This window comes from Bos javanicus, chromosome 27 (assembly GCF_032452875.1).
Source record: "Bos javanicus breed banteng chromosome 27, ARS-OSU_banteng_1.0, whole genome shotgun sequence".
Classification (NCBI taxonomy): Eukaryota; Metazoa; Chordata; class Mammalia; order Artiodactyla; family Bovidae; genus Bos; species Bos javanicus.
In genome coordinates, this window is record NC_083894.1 from 41539553 (window position 1) to 41555262 (window position 15710).

At 43.7% G+C, this 15710-nt stretch overlaps 1 protein-coding gene across 7 annotated transcripts in view; it reads left to right on the forward strand.

The window, feature by feature from the left end:
- The window catches only part of THRB (thyroid hormone receptor beta), a 439443-nt gene that overhangs the window by 187640 nt on the left and 236093 nt on the right, over positions 1 to 15710 (forward strand). For all 7 annotated transcript variants that reach the window (XM_061404702.1, XM_061404699.1, XM_061404700.1 and 4 more), the window contains exon 2: positions 2190 to 2261. The gene's annotated coding sequence lies outside the window, so the exon portion shown is untranslated. The remainder of the gene's footprint in view (positions 1 to 2189; positions 2262 to 15710) is intronic.

Genomic DNA, 15710 nt, shown 5'->3' on the forward strand with positions numbered 1-15710 from the left:
TTGGAAGTACAAAATAACCACACTGCTAATATATTTGTGTCCCAGTTGAAAGCGTGTCAAGAACACACATTCTGGGCTAAAGTTGTCCCAAGGAGTGATTCTCATTTTTGCTTTGAATCTTGTATAAACAAACCGGGATGCCTTCTTTGAGCCATGAGCAAATCCACAGCTCCCTGTTTTCTGAAGAGAAGAAGAATTAAAGATGAGACTGTTTAAGTTGGAAAGGTCTGGGGCTTGACCTTGCTACTTTAAATTTCCTTCATCACTAGGAAATTGCTTTGAATTCGTCTGCTTGGAGAACTCTAATTTGGTTTGTTCTTGGTTTGAACCACACCATGAAAGAGATGCTGTCCATTTGTATTATAGCAAAACTTGGAAGCCGCCTCAGTGACACTGTTCTCCAGTTTTCCTCTCTGCTGTTTTCATCTTTAAACCTGAGCTTGTTCTCAGTAATTCAGAATGAGACCCCTGACATCTTACTGCCTGAGTGAGCGTCCCAGCTAGTCTCTGCTTCACAATTTGCCTTTGGACAAAATTTTACACCTTTCTCTGCCTCTCTTTTCCTCGTGTGAACAATGGGGTTATTAATAATGCCTACCTCATACAAGCATTGTGATTATTAAATTAAATGAAATTCTGAGAAAATTAGCGAACCCAGCCCACAAAACGTGCTTAGGAAGTGTTATGTATTAAATTGCTTATTGTTGTTATTAATTATTGAGAATGTTTAGCTTGTTTTCACTAACTTGGATTCACAAATATTCTCTAAAATCCAAATCAGATTTATACCCTCAAAAAATAAATTGAGATTCAATATTATTTTCATACAAAGGCAAAGTTTGTTTTCAGGTGTTAGTGTTGAAGATAGTGGTTGTCTATCTACTCACATTTAAAGCCACAACAGTTACAGACACAAACTTCTTCCTGCCTTGTCAACTCCTTAATATTGATTGAAAAGGGAAGAAGATTTATAATAAGCAGATGAATTTTTAGCAAACGTTTTGCCTTTTACCACACCTAATGTTCACTCTGCATGGAGCCAGAGTATAGAAGAAAGAGCAGCATCTTGAGAAGCTGAGTGGAGTTGCCGAGAAAACTTACACACGCACACCTACATACGCACACACACACACATAAGTAGCACACAGTTTAATGCCATGACAGCGGCTTTGATGGTGCTTGGGGGAAAGGCAGTGAGCTAAGACTGAGCTAGAGCGCTCTCAACATGGTCAGGTCACACACATAACACTGAGTCCAAATGTAGAACAACAGATACATGTACTTAGATTCATACCATACACGCAAACGCTGTTCCTTGTCCTGGGGACTCATATTGTAAGTGTTTAAAGGAAAAAAAAAAAAAAGCCTACTGGAAACATGCAAACAAATTGGTGGTCTGACCTTGGAGCAGGTCGTCAAGGAGATTTACCTATGCTCCATTTTGTTTGACTTTTTTTAAAAGAGCGGATAATAACAGGTCCGTGGTCCATTCTGGGTAGAGGGGACCCAGATGTTTGTCTCGCCCTCGCCAACCTCTGCTTCCCCGTGATTTCTAAGCTCCTCACAACAACAGCCATGGGCCCACAGTCACTGGAAGAGCAGCCCCTCGCTTGCTGTGCAGACAGGCACTGGAGGCGTCATCTCTTGCGAGAGCAAACGCCCTAGTTTCTCTTTCATCTGTTTAGAAGACACGGGGGAAGTGTCCCCAGCATCACCGCACTTGCCACCATCCAGCATCTCCGTGGTCCTCTCGGCCCCGCCTCCTGCCGACTCACAGGGGCACAGCCGCAGCTGGGGCGTGTTAGGACCCACCCTGGGGACCTTCTTCTGACACCCAGCTGCACAGTGTTTAGCACAGAAGTTCTAAATTAAGTTCACGTTTGCCTTTTAGACCTCTTCCAAGGCCGGGAATCCTGTGCACAGGAAAGTAGGTCCTTGGGACTCAGAAACCCTGTCCCATCCCAAAATGTGTTATTAGAATCCTTGTGTTAAAGTCCCTTTCTCTGAAACCGGCTCCTCTTTGGAATGGGGTTTTATCTAAGTCTATTTGCATGTATTCAAAATCAGAGACAGCTCTGAAACCAGACCCTATTCAAACATAGAAGAACAGTGGCGGATTAAGCAAATGTTGGGGGACTTTAAAACAAAAAAACACTTTTGTTTATCTTCTTATGTTTCTCTTTTTCCAGATCTGCAGTCTCCCTCCCACTGGCCGTCCTGCGTGGGTGCCAAGTTCCACACGGGGTCTCATGGATCGGCAGGTCAGATGTTGCGCTTGTTTGCAGATTCGTGATTTTATGATTGTCACTTTGCGGCATTCTGGGAATGATCTTCTTGCTTATGCATTGCTGGTGTTGTTATTTAAGATAATTTTGAACTCTGTAGGTATTGAGGAGAAATACAAAGCATTCAGCCAGTTAAAAATAAACATAATGGAGAAAAGGATGCTTCGAATTCCCTTGGGGAAAAAAAGTAATAACTGGGAGCGGAGAGAAAGGAGCCCTCTTGTCATTTGTTATGTGGGAAAACGGTGGATGTAGAACCAGAGTTCCCTCCAACCTCCCTTCCTTGAGTGCTAAAGAAGGCAGAAGGATCACATCTCTACCCTGGGTCGGAGCGAGTCAGGTAGACGAAAGCAACTGTGCAGTGAAGACCCGCTTTCTACACGGACAAGTCTCCCAGCCTCCCTCCAGTCCCCCACTGTTGATATTTGGAGTGCTGGATGGCATTTGGAACCCGGTTTGTTGACGTTATTATAACAACGGTTTCAGTTTGTCTCCGCAGTTAAGATCGTGTCAGCACTTCCCTCTCTGTGTTTATTATTTTTAGCAGTTTAAAAGCTAACCAGGAAAGATGGCTTTCTGGCGGCGAGGTGACATTCCGGCTGGGCCGGGGTCTGTGGCGTCTGTGCAGCCCTGGCTGGCGGTGGAGCCGGGCCTCCTGAATGCTGTCTTTGTGCCTGCCATCGCCAGCGCCTCTGGCCTATTGTCCAGCCGCCTCGGTTGGGGTGGTGCTATCTGATTGTCGCCAGTGCTAATATTACAGAGCTCGGGGCCCTGGCCTCCCCGGGGGCCCCTCGTCTGGCTGCCGCTGTCTCCCAGCCTTCCCTCCAGGGGGCCAGTCCCGGCTCTCATATCAGAAACACAATTTGTAATTTATAGAATGTTCCAGGGAGAGGGATCGGTAAGAATCGGCTAGACCTGCACTTCTCCAACTTAAAATTTTTTTTTTTACAAAGAACACTTGAATGCAGTCTTCCAGTGAAAGGCAATTTGTAAGACACGGAAAAGTACAGCTGTTCTGCTGGGAGGAGAGAAGCCCACGCTTCTGCTCGCATGCCACCCACCCCCAGTCAAGGTGGCTTCTCAGGCCCCCAGGAAACCTGCAGCTCCTCAGAAGACTTGCCCACTGTTTTCACAGGGCAGGCCCCTCAATTTGCAGATAAGAAAGCCAAGAGGTGTTTTATAGATGCTTAAAACATGAGACATTAGTCACTTAAAAACTACACTGTATTCATCCATTTTTACCTTGTTCTGAAAAAGGCACAATGATTCTGTGATGATAGCAATCAAAATAGTGGTTACCCTGGGGAGAGACCAGCTTGGCTGGGCAGGGGCACGGGGAATTTTCTGGGGTGATAGACACGTCTGTCTTCATAGACGTGTGTGCTACATGGCACTTGTCAAAACCCGTTTCCTTTTTGCCATACGTAAAGTCTACCTCTGTTAAAAAACGAAAGCAACAAAGGAAAATGAAGCAAAAACAAAACTAGCTGAGAGCAAAAAAATTACTGAGAACTTCCTGAAATACTGAAAATACTGATGGTCTTTCTTAAAGCCACGTGCACTCTTTGTTGAGTGGGGTTTATAGTCATTATGCAAAGTTGGAGAAGACAAGAGGCCACGCTGCTTTTCCAGCACTTTCTTTGTTCAATAACTACCAAAACTAGAAAAAAAAAAAACCTCAGAGAATTTCAGACAACAGAACCCCTGAATACCTTCTGGCCCGTAATGCAGCTAAAGGAGAATGTAGGGGATTTCTAGGGGTTGAGGTCCCAAGTACAATACTTGATTCATGCATTTCTTGGACATGGACTGTGGATAATGCTCAGGGAATTGTCCATAATTTTTTAACCTCTACTCTTTCATCTGAATTCTCTTTGGGGACCTGTGAAATGCAAGAGTCCTTCTTCTGTATCTTTTCAGAGTGGAACTTCTGGTGAGAGGTTGGAATTCTGGCCTTTAGTGACCTGAATAAAGCATCCTTTAAAATGGGCTTTTCTCCCCCAGAAATACTTGGAGCCAAGTCTATTTGAGTTTTTGTTTGTGTGTTTTAGAAAGTCTGGCAGTAACATGGAAGGTTATCATTTGGGTTGAAACGCTTGCTGGTGTCCTGGGCCCAGGAAGGTATGACCCAGTGGCCAAGCCTGCCCGTTAGAGCTGGATGAGAAAGCTGGACTGAGAAGAGCCAGGAGGTTTTAAACAGTGTCGGGTGATGGTAAGAGGGTCACGGGAGGCAGAGGCAGCAAGGATTTAAAGGCACAGCGTAGTCCTGGTCCCCCGGTACACCCAAACCCACAGGTGCCCGATGCTCCCAAGTCGACACGATGATGTAGTACAGTCGACCCTCCTCATCCCTGGGCTCCGCGTCCGTGGGCTCAGCCAATCTCAGAGTGGTCCAGAGAGTGCATTGTGTCCAGTGTTCTTGCCTCCGAGGCCGTGTGGCTTTCTTCAGGAAAAAAACAAACTGCTCCTTCAGTGATTTCCCAGCAAAGGGCCATGATCTAGTTCATTCACAAGATGTATCCGCAGGACCAAAAATTTAGTTCACTCTTGAAGTTATGGCAAAGCTGAATCATTCGTCAAAGAACATTTAAAATAACATTTGAAAAACCTACACATACTGCACTCTGCCTGCACGGACACGCAAATGTTCTCATCAAATCAAATTTAATTCAGCAAGATTTGTATCCAGCCAATTTAGGTTAATGTGCATAAGAGCAGAAATGAAATTGCAGGATGGAAGAGTCTGAGCAGAATTTGCTTCTTTGCAATTCAGTGCCATTTAAAAGGAACTGTTTCTTCAAGTCATTCATTATGAGTTAATTTATCCAAATGGCAAATACCAAGAATTGTGTGACTTCTCCATTCCAGGGACTTGGGACAAGTGATTCCCCCAGGGCCAACGTTCTTGAAATCTTTGTGTGTGTGTATGTATGTATGCATTTATCTACAGGGAAAGGGGTGTTTGGAAAATGCAACATATGTTTACTCAGATTTCAGTTATGCATAAAATATCAATAACTGAAGTCCAGTTGGTTGATATTTTTTCCCTCTGACTTTTGAAACTTAGCAACCTGAACCTTTTCGACCCCTAAATTGCTGACAAGGGCTGTAAACAAGTGGGAACATATCCTGGTTTGAATTTTATCTCCTTCTCCCTCCCTCAGTTATTGTCTCTATTGATGCTTTGGGGCCAATAACAACCAAGAAACTGGGTGAAAGAAAAACAGCAAAGCCTTTAACGTGCATATTCTTCTTCTCAGTTTCCAGACAAGGTAACTGAGCAGGAGGAATAAGGAACAGGGCCTGAGGATGTCGTAGCGGTCAGGCTAGGTGCGAATGCAAACCTTTCTATCTGTAAGCTCTTGTCCCAAGACGATCTGGTACTCTGTGACAAAACAGATGGGCGGAATGGATTGGAAAATGAGAGGGACGTTCAAGAGGGAAAGGACATATGTATACCCATGGCCGGTTGGTGTTGATGTGTGGCAGAAACCAACACCATCTTGTAAAGCAATTATCCTCCAATTAAAAAATGAATAAAATTTTAAAAGAAGAATAAAAAACTGATCATCATATTACACTGGCCAGAGCAGAGAAATAGCTAGAATTGGAGAGAGAACAAACTACTATGTTGGGCCTGCCTTTTGCCAAAAATCTTAAATAACAGTAAAAAAACACAAAATTTATTTTTCTCTCCAGGGCAGGTGGGGGTGGTTCTGTTACCATCAGGGACTCAGGTACCTTCTATCTTTCTGAATTTCTGTTCTCAAGCATATGACTTTATCTTCAGGGTTACCTCCTGGGTGATCATAGCTGCTAGACTTCTAGCCCTCCCACATAAATTCAAGGCAGCAGGGAAGATGGGAAGAGGGGGGCAAAAGGCACCCATTAACAGCTGGTTTCACTCTCTAGGAGACTTTCTCTGAATTTCCCCTCATGGTTTCTGCCTGCAGTCTCATCTACTAACTCCTGGTTGCAAAAGAATCTGAAAAATGGAGCTGGAAAACGTACTTTGCATCCACAAGTGAGATCTGGTCATAATGGAATGGAGGCACCTAGAAGATTGGTCACAATCAGGCAGCTGTTGAAGGCTTTTCCGTTTTGGAGAGGCACGGTCAGGGTGGTGCTTTGGAGGAGCTGATTTTGCAGCCAGCTGGAAGCAGTGGAGGCCTCCAGTTTGTAGTGATGAGCTTTGTGTTACTAAGGTGGCATTAGGGTCAGGAGAGACCGGTGTGATGGACTTTATGAAGAATGCATTGACCAAGGAGAATTTATTAATTTATTAGCCATGCAGTTCAAAACTGCATTTCAACAAACACATACACACACATGTTTGTGAGGTGTGTGGATGTGTATAAAAATACATTATACACATATTCATATGCCTGTACACATATGAATATGTGTGTGTGTACATTGCTGCTGCTGCTGAGTCGCTCAGTCGTGTCTGACTGTGACCCCATGGACTGTAGCCCCCCAGGCTCCTCTGTCCATGGGATTCTCCAGGAAAGAATGCTGGAGTGGGTCCCATGCCCTCCTCCAGGGGGGTCTTCCTGACCCAGGGATCAAACTCGGGTCTCCTGCACTGCAGGCAGATTCTTTACCCTGGAGCCACCAGGGAAGCCCATGTATGTGCATATATATGAATAAATATATATGTGTGCATATATACTATACACACACACACATACATATATATATATGAATGGAAACCCAGGAAAGACATTTAGCTAAATTTCCAGGAAACAGGATCTGGATAAACAAAAACAAATCTCCTGGTGTTTTTACATACGGATCATTGGCTGGGAAGGTAGTGATGCAGTCTATGGGCAATAGGTAAATAATGCACAGATGAATAACGTACGCATACGCACAACACAAACTGCATAAAACTCCCACCAACTGCAATGATTTTCAAACTTTGGCATCCCTAAACAAAGAAAAAGGAAAAATAAAAGGAGCTAAACTGTAGACTTTTAAAGGAACTAAGCGGTGAAGGCGTTGTAAATATCACTAAGAAGGGGTCATAAGAAATCAAGCTGGGGGAAACGGGAAAATCGAGGTTGAAAAGGAAACCAGATTTTCTTTCTTTGTCTCTGTCTCTCTCCTCTCACTCACTCTTCTTTCTTTAACTTTAGGAGGAGAAGGATCATACATTTGTAACTGTACAGACTTTTCATTGTGCTGTGCTAAGTCACTTTAGTCGTGTCTGACTGTTTGCGACCCTCTGGACTGTAGCCTGCCAGGCTCCTCCATCCATGGGATTCTCCAGGCAAGAATACAGGAGTGGGCTGCCATGCTCTCCTCCAGGGGGTCTTCCCGACCCAGGGACTGAACCCTCATGTCTTACCTCTCTTACGTTTCCTGCATTGGCAGGTGGGTTCTTTACCACTAGCGGCCCCGGGGACGCCCCAAGAGCTCTTCCCAGTGAGAAGCAAGTTCAGCTCCATGCCATCACCACATCCATTGTTAAGCCAGGGGACAGCAGGTCATGTCTTGCCATTTTGCAGATATTGAATTCAAAGCCCGTCTGTGGTGCTGGTAGGATGTAGCCGGGTGTTTTGGAACTCCTTGCGTCCACGGGACATGCTACACCCACACCCACACACTCACCTTGTGCGGGTGACACACCAGGCCGGGCACGGTGACTGAGTTCGTCAGTGCCTCTGTCTTGGTCCTGCCCATTTGACAGCTTTGACTGCAAGGCAACGTGCGTTTTCATTTTCGCTTTTAAAATCAGCTGAACAAGCAGAACGTGATTTTCTGATTCACAGCCCTCTCCCCTGACCCCCTGCTGCACCACCCAGTGGCATCATGCGAAGCTAGCCCAAGGCCTGCTTCTTCCCACCACCCAGTGGAGAGGAGCTGGGCTGACGGGGCCCTGGCTGCCTGCTGCTCCCTGTCTCTTCGCAGGAAGCCTGTCGAGGCAAGCGCTGTAATTTCTGCTGTAATGTCCTGGACAGAGTCTCTCATTAAGATGTAAATGCCTGTGCACTTACGAAGTAAAAGTACAAAATCATGCATGGGAAAAAGACGCCAACTGTAAAATAGTGGCTAGCTTGGTGAAGCGGGGGAGGGGAGGGGAGGGGTGGGGGGAGAGACAGGGAGATAGGTTGCTGTGTTTCCTTGTTTTATTTCTTATAAAGAGAGAGGTGGAGCTAATAGAGCAAGGCTGAATGGTGGACCCTTGTGTGTCTGTAATATTGTTTCATATCCCTTTTAAAAACACTGTTTCCTTTATGCCAGAGCATAGTTGATTAACAATGTTGTGTTAATGTCAGGTGTACAGCAAAGTGATTCAGTCATACGTGTCTATTCTTTTCCAAGTTCTTTTCCCATTTAGATTATTATAGAACAGTAAACAGATTTCCTACGCTATACAGTAAGTTACCTATTTTATGTATTGTAGTGGGGACATGTTAACTCATCTTCCTGATTTATCCCTCCCCTCCCCACCTTTCCCCTTTGGTAACTGTGCGTCTGTTCTCTAAGTTTCTGAGTCTGTTTCTGTTTTGCATCGTATTTTTTTTTATTTCTTTTTTTTAAATTTATTTTATTTTTTAACTTTACAATATTGTATTGGTTTTGCTGCATTGTATTTTAGATTCCACATAAATGCAATGTCATGACATTTGCCTTTCTCTGTCTGACTTACTTCACTTCGTATGATAATCTCCAGGTCCATCCATGTGGCTGCAAATGGCGCTCTTTCATTGTTTTAATGGCTGAGTAATATTCCATTGTGTGTATATATATCACTATATATGTATATATACATGAAATATTTCATTGTGTATATGTGTGAATATGTGCAATATTTCATAATTTTAAAAAATTTCTTCAAATTAAGCAAATGCCCCTCCTGTTGGACACAGTGAGTGGAGGCCTTGACGTTCTTTTCTCCGTCCATAGCAGTCTACTTGCAATCGCATATACTGTGTCTCTGTGTCTCTACTGTGAGGCTTCCTTCCAGCCCTGCTGTTTCCCCTCCCCTCTAGTAACGCCTCCTCACCCTTCCACGCTCACTGAACGCATCACATCCTCTAGCAAGCTTCGCCTGACTCTTTTGCCCAAGTGCATAGCTGGGTTTGGAGGTTCTGCTCATGTCTCAAAGAAAATCTTGCCTCTTTGTATAATGACATCCATCACACTGCTCTGTTAACCAAAGGCTTGTTTCTCTGAGGGCCAGGACCATCACCTCTGGCTTAACTGCAGTATGTCACTGGGCACCATTTACACAGTGTCCAACCTGCAGAACTGTACACGTCAGTCCTGCCTCCTTCCTGTCAGAGAGAGAGAGATTCTCTTGATACCTCTATGCAGAATACCTGACCTAATTCACGGGCTGGAGTAGACACATATTCACAGAGCGAACACTTGTTTAATGAATGAAAAAGCGAGCAGCCAGCCAAACTTGAGTTTCTTCAATGAAGACTTCTCCAGACAAGTGGTTCTCAGAGTGTGGCCCTTAGACAGACAGCATCCACGTCACCTGGAAACTTGTTAAAATACAGATTCTCAGGCCCCACCCCAGACCAACCAACTCAAAACCTTGGGCGGTGGAAACCCTGGAAACTTTAACAAGCCATCCAGATGACTGATGCATGCTTAACTTTGAGATACACTAACTCAGGCTGATCAACACTAAAAGCAAAGATTTTATCTTGTGCCAATTGAGTCTGAAAAGGGAAAGAGACGTTGTCTGGTGAGCAGTATAGGTTGTGGGGTGGTGGCGGGGGCAAGCTGAGTCAATGGCATGGATGAAGGAGGGAGGTGCGGTGTGTAATTCACAGGGAGATGATGATGGACGGAGTGAAGAGTTTAGACTGGAGGACATGACAGCTGATGATCAGGGATCATCACACAAGTCTGCCTCTACGGCGCTTGGATTCTAACCTGACAGCAGTAGGGGCCACCTGAAAATGTAAATGAAGTAGTGATTTGACCCAGTTTAGTATTTTAGAAGGAGCCCTGTGGTAATGAAGGGGCGGATGAGGTGGAACCGAGATTGGCTATCGAGGGCCAGGCAAGCAGCTGTTACTCGGCTTAGGTGTAAAATGGTGAGAGCTGAGCGAAGACCATTCTGGTGGAAATGGAGAGGAAGGGATGGATTCAGGAAATATTACAAAAGTAGCGTTGATGAGACACGGGAATGATGGAATTCAGGAAGCAAGAGAGAAGCCGTGAGGATGGGTCTGTGTCTTAGGCACAGATATACATTGGTACCATTCGCTGAAACAGAAGGCGAGCTTTGGGGATTGGTATTGTGGCTGCAGGAAATCAGTTTGGACATTTGGACTCGGAGGTGTTTATGGAACATTCATATGGAGGCTTCAAATGCCCGCAGATGTATGCTGGGCCAGAAACCAGTTTGGAGGTTACCTAGGTATTAATCATTTACATGTCATGGTAAATATACCTTCCCACAGATGTTGTCTTAACATTTGACAAAATGTTGTGTTGTTTTATGCTTCCACGAAGAGAGTCCAGTTCGTCACATCTTTACTGACTATTTAATCTTCACAAATTGGATTTCCCTAGAGTGAGGTTACTTTAATGTATACTTTTTCAATTCCTTGTAAGACTGGATATATTTCACTTTTATTGACTTTCATGCCAAGATTTCTGTTCATGCCATTTGCCCATTTTCTGTAAGATACTGATGTTTTTAACCAGTTTCCAAAAATGCTTCTCCCTATTAAGGATATCTCTCAGCTCATCTCATGTGTCACAAATGTTTTTCCCGTTTTTCCTTTGCCTTTGTTTTACTAGCAGATGGCTGTTCCCTCTTCCTGGAACGCCTCATCCACCCCCAGGACACTCACTGGGCTCATTCCCGTACCTCTTGAAAGTCTTTATTTGAATCTTCTCCTTCACTGATGTCTGGCCACCCTGTTTAATACTTCAGCCACCCAACAAGCACAGCCCTTGGCACTTCTAGTCCTCTCTCTTATCCCTCCTTTCCTTCCATAGCACTCTTCATCTTTACCCATGCTAAGTGTTGAGAATGTGCTTCGTTAAACATCAGCCTCTCTCCACTAGAGTGTAGACTCCTTGACAGCAAGGCTGTACAGCCCATGCTAAGTGTTGAGAATGTGCTTCGTTAAACATCAGCCTCTCTCCACTAGAATGTAGACTCCTTGACAGCAAGGCTGTACAGACCTTTATCTGTTAGATAAATGGATGGATGGATGGATGGATATGTAGGTAGGTAGATAGATAATTACCGAAACCTAAATAATGCCTGGAATATAGTAGATGCTTAGTAAATATCTATTGAATGAGTATGGGTTGCTCTTATATTTTTATCTGTTGTCCTAGGGTTTCAAAATTTAATTCATATAAGTTTATCCTTATATGAACATATCTTTATATGAACATATCTTTATATGAATATCCTTTCCTTTGTAGTCTCTTTCATTATTTTCATGTTCATTTTTCCCAAGCAAGGATCCACTAAATACTCAACTTGAAATGTTTATTTTATTAAATTTTATTTAATATTTTCTCGAATTTTTTAAGTTTCCTTAAAAGGATTACTTTCTAAATCCATCCTGCCTTCTCTAGAGTACATAGTGTGAGATGAAGCTCTAACTCGTTATGTTTCCCCAAACTGTCAATTTTATCTTATTTTTTAAACTACAGCATCACTCTGTCATTAGTTTATACATCTATCTTTTAAAAATTCTATTTTAAATTCATACAATAGCATCTGATTAAAACCTAGAATAGTTCGATGGGAATTAGACCATTCCATTATCTACTGATGGATGTTTTAAACCTTTATCTTTAAGATTTACCAACAGTTTTTATAATAAGTTTTTGGTTGAACTAGGTGCAAAATTCAAATTTCTTAATCCATAAATATATTCATTAGAATCAGTAAAATGAGAGGGTTCTTCAACCTTTATTTGAAAGAACAAAAATTCATCCAAAATGTACAAATTACCTGTTTGTGTTAAACACAGTTTTTGTGATTGTTGATTTCTGTGTTGTGTCAACTTATTTCATGAATACCCTTAAGACCATGTTGATTAGACAGCTTTTTCTTGAGATGTTTGGAGATCATACCAAGACACAATAATTTCTGGTTTGGAACTGTGCTTTCTGCTAATAATAGGTGGAACAGCTAGTTTCCACGGCCCTTTGGGAAAACATGTTGTAAAATATGTATTAAGCTTTTCTCTATGCAAAACACCATGCTATGCCAACGGAAGGTACAGAAAGTACTGCCAATATGCTTCCTCAAAGAAACTTAAAATTAATTGGGAAGTCAACATACAGATGCCGGAAAAGGGAAACGGTAATTTTAGTTATTCATTTTTTATGCTTTTGGTGAAATGATTCATAATTCATGAAAGAAGAGGAAGAAATGATCGTAGTTGCAGTGACCTATGAAACCTTTACTGAAGGGACTAGAATTTGAATCGGGCCCAGAAGAGTAAGCAGAATCTGACTTCCGTCAAAGAGGAGAAAGGGAGAGCAGGCTTCATAGTTCTAAGCTCTATTTCCAACATTTAACGGTTGGCTTTGTTTTTTCCACGTCTCCATTGTTGTTGCGCTTTCATTTCTAGACCGTTGTATTATGCCTTAATATGTGTCTGAACAGTTTTTCAGTGCTGTTTCAAACATTTTCTATACTCACCTAACATTGAAGTTGAATCGATGGGGAAAATCTAGTAAAGACAGTTATATTTAGTTGTTGTTTTGCCGATCAATCACATCCAACTCTTTGCAACCCCATGGACTGTAGTCTGCCAGACTCCTCGGTCTGTGGGATTTTCCAGGCAAGAATACTGGAGTGAGTTGCTGTTTCGTTCTCCAGGGGATCTTCCAGATCTAGGGATCGAGCCCGTGTCTCCTGTATTGCAGGCAGATTCTTCACCACTGAGCCACCAGGGAAGCCAGTCATATTTAGACTGGTACCAAAAGATAGCACCAAGCATGCTCCCTGCTCTGTTAAAACCAGTTAATGGAGGATGGGCCAGTCTGATAGGATGGGCCTATCAGAATTCGTCTGATAAACTAAGTATGTGACTTCTTTCTCTTCTACTGCTTCATATTATGGCCTGAAAGAGAATCAAAGGCAGACAGCCATTGATTGGTTAAAATGGTTAAAACCATTATTAATTGGCAATTAATGGAGGATGGGCCAGTCACCTTGATTTTCAGTGTTGTTTTTCCTTTGAGAGGAAGCACTTGGTGAGGTAGGTATCATGCCAAGTTTAAGTTATTTAGTGATAACCTGTCACAAGAAGCAGTGGTGAGCTGTTTATCTCACATAATCTAGAGAACTTCATTTAGTAAGGAGCCTAATATTTTTCTCTCAGGAAATCTTTTATGATAGTGATTAATAAATTAATAAATAACAGTCCATCTAAAGGAAATCAGTCCTGAATATTCACTGGAAGGACTGATGTTGAAGCTGAAACTCCAATACTTTGGCCACTTGATGCAAAGAGCTGACTCATTTGAAAGGACCCTGATGCCGGGCAAGATTGAAGGTAGGAGGAGAAGGGGACGACAGAGGATGAGTTGGTTGGATGGCATCACCGACTCAATGGACATGAGTTTGAGCACGCTCCGGGAGTTGGTGATGGACAGGGAGGCCTGGCATGCTGTAGTCCATGGGGTCGCAAAGAGTCAGACACAACTGAGCGACTGAACTGAAAACTGAATAAATAACAGAATTGCTCTGATAGACTAAGTATGTGACTTCTTTCTCGTCTGCTGCTTCGTGTTATGGCCTGAAAGAGACTCAAAGGCAGACACCCAAAAACTGGAAGCAGGAGTTGACTCCACAGTCTGAAGACACAGACCGTGGCTAAATCAGAACTTGCTGCAATTATTCATTTTATTCATCTCATCCAGATGTCCTCCTCTAATACAAAAAACTATTATACGTATCTTGCATTTTTCATTTAATCAGAAATACTTTAAGACATATTTTGCAGCAAGGTAGAGGTAGCATTGGAATATGCTTTTTCTAAGAGTGCTAACCTACTTGATTTTCTGGTAATTTCCGAGAGTCAGAGACAGAAAGTCTGACCTATTGCACTTAGCAACCAGTAGAGACCTTCCGTTTTCTCGTTTAAGCTTGGCCTCAGTTTGTTTGAATCTTGGATCTCTGGGCTTCCAGAAATGGCCATCTTAGTAAATGATATGGTTCATATTTTCATTTCATATGTTGTTAATGAAAAGCAACTGTTTTCTGCTTTAAAAGTCAAAGCTGGTAGGAGCTGAAGGTGAAAAGCTAACCCACATACAGTGCTCTGCATATGGAGCACGCATGCCATGTGCGTGTCAAGTCCCTTCAGTCGTATCTGACTCTTTGCAGCCCCGGGACTGTAGCCTGCCAGGCTCCTCTGTCCATGGAATTCTCCAGGCAAGAATACTGGAGTGGGTTGCCATGCCCTCCTTCAGGCGGTCTTCCCGACCCAGTGATCGAATCTGCGTGTCTTACATCCCCTCCATTGGCAGGCAGATTCTTTACCATTAGCGCCACCTGAGAAACCCATGCATATCATATTTCACGATTTAAAAAGAGGTAGAGCAGAAGAAATAACTGTAAGAAGATGGGAAAATGATATCTAGTAACAACTAGCAACAGAATTCCTCTAAGGAAAGGAACTGTATTTACTTGGGAAATTTGACCAGTGTGCTTGGAGGTGGAAAAAATAAATCTGCAAGGAATCTGGCTGAGAGTGAAACTGTTTTGCTGGAGGCGAGGGGAGGTTTGCCTCCAGAGGCAAACCAGAGAAGAGAGGGAGATAGAGGTGGAGTCAGAGGTGGACTTGGGGGTGAAGCTCGAGGTGGAGGGAGACAGAGGGACAGAAGGAGAGAGAGGAGATGAGTGAATGAGTGAGCAATGGTGGGCAGAGCAGCAGAGAGCTGACAGAGGCTCTCAGGCAGGGATTCCAAGGCCAGGGGAGCCTGGCGAGCTACGGTCCATGGGGTCACAGAGAGTGGGACGTGATCGAGCGATAGGGCACACACACACACACACACACACACACACACTCACAAGGTCGTGAAGTGACTCCTTCACCCTGACACACACACACACACACTCAGGGTCGTGGAGTGACCCCTTCAACCTGAGATCCTCAGCAAAGAAGCGCAAATGTTTGGTGCTTCTAGATCTGTTCTAGAAAGAACCCACTTCTGACTCAGGTCCTGGGATGAAGCTGAGGCTGCTCAGGTGCCCACACATGCCTGAGGGGTAGATGGTAGCAATCTTTCAGAATGGGGCTTCAGGCCAAGGGGGAAGGTGGCGGGGCGGGGGGCTGATCTTTCATCAACCGATGCTGCCTGTGGCAGGGGTGCGTCTCAAGGTTTATCATGCGATCAACTGGGAGCCTTGTTCAAAATGCTGGTTCTGAATCAGGGCCTGAGCTGCTGGATTCCTGGCAAAACTCCTGAGAT